Source organism: Apodemus sylvaticus, chromosome 9, assembly GCF_947179515.1.
Source record: "Apodemus sylvaticus chromosome 9, mApoSyl1.1, whole genome shotgun sequence".
In the NCBI taxonomy this organism is placed as follows: domain Eukaryota; kingdom Metazoa; phylum Chordata; class Mammalia; order Rodentia; family Muridae; genus Apodemus; species Apodemus sylvaticus.
Window position 1 is genome coordinate 104,032,250 of NC_067480.1, and position 10,512 is coordinate 104,042,761.

At 42.9% G+C, this 10,512-nt stretch overlaps 1 long non-coding RNA gene across 2 annotated transcripts in view; it reads left to right on the top strand.

Moving 5' to 3' along the window:
* The window catches only part of LOC127692486 (uncharacterized), a 56,992-nt gene that overhangs the window by 31,293 nt on the left and 15,187 nt on the right, over positions 1-10,512 (top strand). The gene's annotated exons all lie outside the window — the stretch shown is intronic.

A 10,512-nucleotide genomic window follows, 5' to 3' on the forward strand; every position in this document is an offset into this window, starting at 1 on the left:
TTTGAAGGTTTTTTTCCCTTTGGTGTGAATGTGTGCTCAAACTATTATGTGATAAACATAACATTCTGTTATCATTTTGGCATTTACATTAGCTTCTGCTGTATGTACTCTCGTCTTTGTATCTATACGGACTTTCAGTTCTAGGAAAATTAATTAAAAATTGGGAAAGAACTAGAGCTGCCACAACACCACGCCCCCTGCTACAACACCACGCCCCCAGCACAACACCACGCCCCCCACCCACCCCACCCGCTACAACACCACCCCTAAAGTCATTCTTTTAGGGAGTCAACAAACATTCTCTCTCTCTCTCTCTCTCTCTCTCTCTCTCTCTCTCTCTCTCTCTCTCTTTTAAGTATAGAATAGTTTATTCATGGCATGGGGAAGGGAGCTGAGAGGGTGAGAAAGGCAGAGAGAGAGAGAGGGAGGGAGGGAGGGAGGGAGAGGGCGGGGGAGAGGGAGAGAGGGAGAGAGCTAGAGCAATAAGCATCCTCTTATATGCGATTATTTGCTATGCAAATAAAAGGGTCATTTAATGTTCTGGTCATATCCTCCTCACTGCGATGACTCCACACTGAAACAGATCATAAATCAGACTAATAAACAGCCCCTACTTGCTTTCATTAGGATTTCAAAGGCTATCTCATCTCTGCCTTTTGACTAAGATCAAGTGTAGGATTTCAAAGGCTGTTTCCCGGGCCCTACTAATGAAGCATCAATCTTGCAAAGGGCTCCGGTGCCCAAACCGGTTAATTTAATAGGCTATCTGATTAAAATTGAAAGTCTTTTATCTTCCATCCTCTGTAAATATACCAGTCCCACACATGACTAACAAATGAGAACATTAGCTCACAGATATCTGCTGCAGCGACAGCTGCTTTGTGCTTGGGGCCGTAAATGGCATAACTTCATTATGCAATATGCACAAGATGTAAACACAAGACCAACCCCAGGACGCGGACTATAATTTCAGTGAGCCTAGCTGGAGGAAAAAGTGCTGTGGGGCTTTTCTGCCCTCTGGTGGTTGGCATCTCAACCACGGACTGAGCCTCGTGACTCAGTCTTTAAAATGGGTTTTGGAGAACTGAGGCAGGAGCTTCATACTGAACCAGATCCTGTTCTAGACTCCCGGGGTTTGGTCGGAGTACTAGGGAACTGTAGCACACAGAGGACTCGTTTCAAGCATTCTTGATAGTGCTACTGAGTGAGTATATATTCATATATTGGAAGTCATTTTGGCAAAATATGAGAATTCTCCTATAGAGTACTTTTGGTATAAAGCAATTGATGTGTTCTACAATAGCTTTTAGGGCAAATGTTATATTTTAGAAATGAATTAATGATTTAAGGATTACCCCTCCGACTCACATGAAGGACAGAGCTGACTCCTGCAAATTGTCCTTTGACATCCACACAGGTACTGTGGCATGCACACACACACACACACACACACACACACACACAGAGAAATGCAGTTTAAAAAAACTTTAACTGTAGCCAAGCATGGTGGTCACACTTCCTCTTTTCCATTGTTATTAATAACCCCCTGAGATCAGTTACAGTTACTGCTTCCTGTATGTGTGGGTGTGGGGGTATGGGTCCATCCACTGGGGCGTGGTAATTGGCCACGCCCATTCATGAGCTGAATACCTCACAAAAACTTCCTCCTGTCTTGTGGGCTGCCCCGTCACTCAACTGATAGTCTCCTTTTCTTGTATTTGTTTTAGTCTCCTGAGGTGTCATTTGTGAATACTGAGGTCTTATTTCCTGGGCCCCTGAAGTCCTATCTATATGTTGAGGTGTATTCTCTACTTTTCTAAGTGGTTTCATATTATCAGGTTGTATTGAGGTCCTTGGTCCATTTAGAGTTGGGTTTTGAGCAGGGTGAGAGATAAAGACCTTGCCTTGTTCTTCTACATGCTGATATGCATGTTCCCACCATTTGTTAAAGATGCTGCCTTTTCTCCAGTGTGTGTGTGTGTGTGTGTGTGTGTGTTTAGCATCTTTGTCAAAAATCAAGTGGCTGTAGAATTAAATGGATTTTTCCTGGGTCCTCACTTTTTTTTTAAAGATTTATTTATTTATTATATGTAAGTACACTGTAGCTGTCTTCAGACACACCAGAAGAGGGTGTCTCTCCAGGCCTGGGTCCTCATTTCTATCCCATCTATTTCCGTGCAAGCACCATGCCATGATAGGTATAATAATTTGAAATCATGTATGATAACACCTCCTGCAGTAACACCTCCTGCTTTTTACTCGGAGTTGGCCTTTTGTTCTTTTACTTCTTAATTTTAAATGTTTTTCTATATTTGTGAAGAAGGGTTATGGGGCTGGAGAGATGGCTTAGCGGTTAAGACCACTGACTGCTCTTCTGAAGGTCCTGAGTTCAAATCCCAGCAACCACATGGTGGTTCACAACCATCTGTAATGAGATCTGATGCTGTCTTCTGGTGTGTCTGAAGACAGCTACTTACACACACACACACACACACACACACACACACACACACATATATATATGAAAGAATGGTTTGGTTTGGTTTTGGTTTGGTTGTATTTTCTTTGTACCCTAGCTGTCCTGGGACTCACTCTGTAGACCAGCCTGGCTTCGAACTCACAGAGATCCACCTGCCTCTGCCTCCTGAGTGCCAGGATTAAAGATGTATGCCACCACTGCCCGACTTACATGTTTTATTTTCCTTTATTTTTCTTAATGTGTGTTAGTGCTTTGCCTGCATGTGTGAGGGTGTCAGGTCCCCCGGGTCTGAGGTTAGAGATGCCTGAGAGAAGCCATGTGTGTGCTGAGAATTCTCCGAAAGAGAAGCCAGCGCTCATAGCTGCTAAACCGTCTCTCCAGCCCCTGAAAAACAGAAATTTTTTTTGAGACTCAATTTGTAGATTTCTTTTGGTAGTGTGCTGTTTTGGTTTTGTGTGTACGTGCGCATGTTTGGCTGTCGCTTTGTTAACATGACACAGGCTGCTGGAAAGAGGACACTTCAGTGGAGAAAATGCTTCTGTCACGCTGGCCTGTAGTCAAGGTCGTGGGACTTGCAGTGCTCCTCTCCGGCTTCTACTGCAGTCCCTGCCAGAGTTCCCTCCACAATGGACCATGGTTGGGCCTTGGGAGCCAGATGAACCCTTCCTCTCCCAGTTGCTTTTGGTCACCGTGTCAATCACAGCAGTAGGAAGCAAACCCAGTACAGGCAGAATGGCCATTTTCTCAATATTAATTTTTCCAGTCCATGAGCATGGACATTTTTTCGCCTCCTAGTGTCTCCTTTGGCTCCTTTTTTAGTGTCTTGAGTTTTCATTGTAGAGACCTTTTGTTTCCTTGCTTTCGGCCCAGGAATTTACCTTTTGGTAGCTTTTTTTTTTTTTTGTATTTGAGTACACCGGAATGCCAGAAGAGAGCATCAGACCCCAGATAGTTGTGAGTCACCATGTGATGTGGTTGGTTGGAACTGAACTTAAGATGTCTGGCTGAGGGCTAGAGAGATGGCTCAGCAATTAAGAGCACTGACTGCTCTTCCAAAGGTCCTGAGTTCAAATCCCAGCAACCACATGGTGGTTCACAACCATCAGGTAATGAGACCTGACTCCCTCTTCTGGAGTGTCTGAAGACAACTACAGTATATTTACATATAATAAATAAATCCTTTTAAAAAAAAATCTCTGGAAGAGCGGGCAGTACTCTTACCAGCTGAACAGCTAAGCCATCTCTCCATCCCGAGCCATAGCTGTTATTAATGGAATCATTTTCCTGATGACTTTTTCAGGATTTACCATCGGTATATGGGAATGCTGATTTTTATGTGTTAATTTTGCATCTTGGCATTTTGCTAAAGACAAAGCCTATATTGGAGTATGTGGACAGAGAAGAGACCCTTATGTTCCTGACTTCATAGGAATGCTTTGGATTTTTCTGTTTAGCATGATATGACTACAGGTTTCCTTAATATGACCTTTATTATGTTGAGATATTCTGCCCAATTTCTCCATGACTATCCTGGATGTAAGCCAAGCTGGCCTTTCACAGAGGTCTGGCCTGTAGATCTGGAGCCCTGGGATTAAAGATATGCACCATCATGCCTGGCAGACTATTTTTGAAACAAGGTTTGGATCTGCTATTTTTAGACTAATCTTGAGCTATACCCCCTCCCCCATCTCAAGAGATCGCCCTCTTTACACCCACCTGAGTCCTGGACACTGTTAGCCTTTCTCTTTAATTTGAAATTAACATTAAAATATTCAGAAGTGGTTGAATGCCCTTCCTTCAACCACACCTACCCCCCAAAGAAAGTCCCCAATAAATGGAAATCAGGCTGTCCTGGAACTCACAGAGATTCACCTACCTCTGCCTCCCAGTGCTGAGATTAGAGGTGTGTGTCTCCATATTTGCCTAAAAATAGCTAAAAGGTTTTATTGTATGTTCAGGAGTTGGCAACTGACTTCATCATCCAACTGAACCACAGACACGAGCTCTCTGACTGTCGTCGTGAAGGGATGTTGAACTTTGAGAAAGGCCCTTTCTGTTGACATGTCTACTGAAATGATCATGTGTTTCCTGTCTTTGACTAACATACATGTATGAATTACACTTATTGATCCAAGTACGTTGAATCATCCCAGCATGTTTGAAATGAATCCAATTGGATTGTGATAATCTGTTTGCTGTGATTTGAATTAGGTTTCTAAAGGTTTTTGTTTTGTTTGAGATTTTATATCCATATTCATCAGGAAAATCAGTATGTAATTATATTTAATTTTGCTCTTATTTGGTTTTGGTACCAGAGTAATAGTGGCTTCCCAAAAGAGACTGGGAGAATTTCTTCCTTTTCTGTTTTATAGAATAATTTAAGCAATATCATTGGTAATTCCTTGAAGGAATGCCTCTGGTCCAGTTCTTTTTGTTGTTGTTGTTTGTTTGTTTTAGGTGACATTTAACAAAAGTGTTACTTAAAATACATTGTTATAACCTATATATATGTATATAGGTTCAGACATACCAGAAGAGGGCATCCTATCCCATTACAGATGGTTGTGAGCCATCACGTGGTTGCTGGGAATTGAATTCAGGACCTCTGGAATAGCAGTCAGTGCTCTTAACTACTGAGCCATCTCTCCAACCCCGACTATTCTCTTAATATAAATGAAAATGTGTCCATGTTTGAAATGAGGGTAACCTACAATAAATAACTTCACTGGGCGTCACAAGAAAACACAGCCCTAATCACCTGAGGGTCTCCCTTCGTTGAGGCTCCACAAAAACTTCTCACACCCAGTAAATACTGCAGTAAGGATCCCTACCAGGGCTGGAGGGATGGCTCAGTGGTTAAAAGCATGGACTGTCCTTGCAGAGGATCTGTGTTTGTTTTCCAGTACTCCCGTGAATTCCTGCTCTGGGGAATGTGGCCTCTAAGGTCACCTGCACATATGTGGCACACACACGTACGTACACATCAATAAAATGAAAATCAATATTAAATCTCTGTGTGGGGAGTGGAAGAGATGACATCAGAGGTGATAGCACCTCACATGAGGACCAGACTTCCAGTCCCTCATACCCACAGAGATGCTAGGCCATCATGGCGTAGTCCCACTGAAGTTCTGCGTTTGACAGGTGAAGGCAGGAGTTCCCCAGAGCAGACTGGCAAGTTTAGCTGAGTGGGCCGCTCACCTGCTTAAGAGGCCTCTGGTGAGGCCTGTTGATTTTGATAGCCAAGTACAGCAAAGGCAGCTTTGTGTGTCCACGAAGGCCCCGGAGTGCTCTGGGGCTTTGGATTTGACCTGACAGGACAGATGAGGGAAAGACAAAAGGACAGACTCACAGACATAAAGACACACAAACAAAAGAGCTGGGTTAGCTAGGATCTGCTGAGCCGTGAACTCTGTCTGATGGAGACAAGTTACCAGAAACTCAGCATGTTTACTGGATTGCCAAGAATTAGGTTTAGGGATGGAGCTGAGAGTGAGAGAAAGGGAGTGCCTGTGACTCCAGTAGATCAAGTTACACTAGTATTTATTCATAACTCACAATGAACAAAAAGAAGGCGAAAGGGATCACATTCTCTCTCTCTCTCTCTCTCTCTCTCTCTCTCTCTCTCTCTCTCACACACACACACACACACACACACACACACACCTCTGGTCTGGGAAGTGCAGGCAAGCTTTGGATTCCCACTGGGGCCTCAGTCCAGAGTTGGGGGGTCTGGAATCGGTGGGATGGCTCCAGGAATGAGTCAGTCTCAACTTGAAGAGTCTTTGTTGGAGTTCTTGGGAATGAGCCCAAACCTTAGCTGTCACACCAGGGCTTTTAAGTCTCTTCAGCTCGGGCCTGCAACACTACCTTATCTAACACTAGGCTTATGAGTCTCCACACACACTCTCTCCAGACTTGATCTTCATGGTATCTTTTTAGTCAATTAAAATTGAGGCGTTCACTGAGTCAGGGTGTTTCCTTCCCACGTTTCACACTCACACTCTGGGCTGGGTTACACTTGTAATTTCTTTTATATTGCTTACATTTATTCCTTACATCCCATCCCCTGGAGCCTCGGGGAAACCAGAGCTCTCAGGTCTAAGTATTCCAGTGGGGATCATATACATTGCGTAACCCATTTCTGAGGTAGTTTTCCCATGCACGGTATGCATTCCATTGGAATCACCTTGGGTAATACTCAGAGTGAAGTACATAACTTGGTTGGCCTATTAGAAGCCAACACTGTAATCAATAAAAATTGGAACAAAGAAATAATTAAATGTGGCCTGTGGGGCACCACCGGCAGACTAGCTTGCCTAGACTTTGTCATCACCCCAGTGTGCTCATTGTGGCACTGGGTTAAAGCAGAATTTTGTTTCCTCATATTTCTGATTACCTTCTTTATGCTATTGAAAGTGTTTTTGATATGTTTTAGAAGCAACTGTAGGAAATATGCCAAAAGAAGGCCCTTGCTCAGGAGGTCAAGAGACAAGGACTCTGGATGGAAATACGACCTCAGCAGCGTGGCAAGAGTCAATATATTTTTCAGAAAAATATTCTTGATAGTGCTTCATCATTTAGAATTGTGTTTGATAGATTAACTAGATATAAGCTATCTGAATAAGAAAATTGCATGTTTTGCTTAAGACCCTATGCTATCTGCTATTTGTGGCCCACAATGGATGATAAATTGCTTCCTTTGTTTCATCATTGTTGCTATCATAACCATGCATCCAGGAAGATGAACTCAGACCCCATCAGGGCAGTCCAAAGCTTATTGATCAGCATTATGGCCTGCTATATATTAGCAAAGGAAGCCACTTTTTGTACCATACATGTTACAACATGTTGGAGCATGCGCCCAACTCCACATATAAAATGTTTGAGGGAGATTGGTATGGGAATGACCCTACACAATCACACAATCCAGAACTCCTACAAGCTATAACTTTAGGTCTATAGGTAGGCCATGGTATCTGTGGTTTGAGGGTGATGGTTGAAGGCAGAATTGTACTCATAGTGCTGTTGCCAATGACGCTGGACGCCACGTATTCCAATTCCGGGGTGTTTAACACTGATAATGATAATGTAACATAGAACAGCGCAAGCATAGCCAATGGGTGATATGGTTAATACCATGCATAGCGCTATGCCTGTAATCGATCCAGAAGGCGAATAGCCAGTAACCCACTAATAAATATAGGGTTAGTAATAACAGAAGCATTTCCAATGTTTTCTTGTCACAGTATTCAGCCAGCCGTAGGTCCTGTCTGTTCACCTCAGAAATGTGCCTTAAGTTTTATTGTCATGCTTGCTAACCTATCTGCTTCATTATTATATTTGGTTTGTAGGTCATCTTTGTTTTGGTGGGCACATACATGATATACCTTAATCCTTATTTCTTTACTGACTTCAGCTATCTCCATCCAAGCTTCCTTAGACCATAAATCTTTTCCATTGATTTTCCATTCTGTTAATTTCCATTTTTTCCTGGCCAAATTGCTATTCAGTGGGCCACTCACCAAGGGTCAGTAAAAAAATTGTCTTTTCTTTTTCCATCCTTATGGGACTGTCTGTCAATAGGGCTACCTATTTGTACTACCTCCACACGTTGTGCTGATTTGCTCTTTCCTTCCTCTATTAGGACCATTCCATCTTCCGGCCTGAAAGCTACTGCTTTCCAGCACACCACGTTGCTTTTAGTGGTGGCTGAGCTGTCAGTAAACCAAGCGTTAACCAGTGAGGGGGAGTATTGACCTGACCCCCATGTTCCTACAGGTACCTGTTTCTGGGGAGGGGAGGTGTCAAGTGTGATTGGTACCTGGCTTTCATTAATCGATGCCAATATATGCTCTGACACCATTGATACCGTCCCCTGTGCAGTCAGGTTTGCTCCTTGAAGAACTCTGAAAGGTTCCATTTCCATTGCAGTACCTTTCCTTCCATGGGCAACCCTGCCCATGCCTCTTCTGGTGCCTTTACCCATTCAAGAATTGGCACAGTGGGTCGGAGTACCACTGGGTTCTGTCTTAGGATGCTGCAGCATGTGCAGAGCGCTTCATAGGCAGTCCATATTGTTTTCTCAAAGAGTGGATACTTGGTGTCTGACCAAGGGAAGCCTTTGCAATAAAAGCCAATTGGTTTAACAAGTGGTTGTTTAACAAATACAATCCAATTGCCATATCCCTTTATAAAGAGGATATCTATTATCACTATTATCTGTGTTGATATAAATTACTCAATTGCTCTATATATTCTAATATAGTTTTCACTGCTTCTTCCTGGCATGGTCCCCAGGTGAAGTCAGATGCTTTCTTCACTATACTGTATAATGGTTAGAGCAGCAGTTGCAGGTATGGTATATGTTGACTCCAATACCCAAATAAACCTATTAAATTCTGGGTTTCTGCCTTATTCTGAAGTCTTGTTAAGTTTCTTAATTTGTTAATTACTTCTGGGGGAATGGATGGTCCTCTAGTCGACCAGTGTAACCCGAGGAATTTAACTTCCTCTGCTGGTCCCTTTATGTTGTCTTTATTAATGGTCCATCCTTCATTTGTTAGATGTACAATTAAGTCTGCTACTGTTTTATGAAGTATGCGTTTATCATTTGCTATCAAAAGGTCATCTACATATGAAAAGATTGTTTCTTCTTCTGCTGTGTGGAATGACTCTAAAGCCCATCTCAATGCATCATGTGCTATAATTGGGCTGGTTTTATATCCTTGTGGAACTCCAGTAAATTGATATTGTTTTCCTTCCCATGAGAATGTAGTGATTTCTCTAGAGTTGGGATGTAAGGGAATGCCAAAGAACATATCTGTTAGGTCTATCGTGGCTAATCATATGGGTGCCACCTGCCTGATTCTCAGGAATATGTCTTCTACATCTGGGCAACTGCCCAGGCATCTGCTCTGATAGTTTGTTTATATTCCTGTAGTCTATTGTGAATCTCCATTTGCCGTTCAGTTTCTATACTGGCCAAACGGGGCTGTTATAGTCAAAGCCTTGTGTTGGTTCTATAATATCTTCTGTTAGTAAGGTTTGTATGGTATGATTCACTTTCTCTATTCCACCTTTTATGGGTGGGATGTTGTCGTGTCAAAGAGGGTGGTATTTTGGGTACTTCTACCTGTGGGATTTTGCTGTAGCCAATAGTACCTTTGGTAGTTGTTTGTAATTCAAAAATTTTGGAAATAATTTGTGTATTGTGGGTAGTCCTGTAACATTTTCTTGGGCGCTGCACAGAGTGAAATCTAGCTCATAATTTTTATCATATACTTGCAATATTAGTCCAGTCATAGGGGTTCTAACTCTTCCTCAAATTCCCTCCGCTTCTGTGTAGCCTCTAATCTTGTCTGTATTCAGGACCTGTCCTTCATCCAGGGCATATACATTAATTTCACTACCCATGTCCAACAGCCATTTGACCACTTTGGTAGTGCTGTCGGGTAGTATGACGGGTAGTGCCATTCTGGGTTTTAGAAATCGTGCCCCTGAGGTTGAAAGGAACGTCCTTGTCCTCTCTGGTTGTTCCTGAATGGCAGCCTGTTTAAAAGTCTTGCTCCTACACTCAGCCCTTGATTGTTGAATCCTAGGTTGGGGGTGGGGTGGGAGCTTGGACATCTGGTCCCTTCCTCACTCCGCCCTAAAAAGGTCTTCGAGGAGCTTGCCCAAGCAAGTGTCTGATGGGAGTCCATGGCTGGCTTGGTTCTGATCTAACTGGGAAGTTGGTATTCTGTCTTCCATATTTTAAACCATCTCCTCACTCCATTGTATTTCTTACCTTTAATAGTAGGGATACTACCTTTTCTGAGTCTAACTCTGTGATTTTAAGAAATCTATGGCATCTGCCACAGTTTGTCATCCTTGCAATGGTCCAGCTAGGGTCACCCTGAGATGTCATAGAGCTCCTTTCAGCAGGACTTCCCTAAACTGGGCCAACATTGGTGCAGCCTGTGGGGTGGGGACCTGGTTGTAGATGAAGTAGATACTCTTAATTTTCTTGCTAACTGAATTGCTTCCTGTAA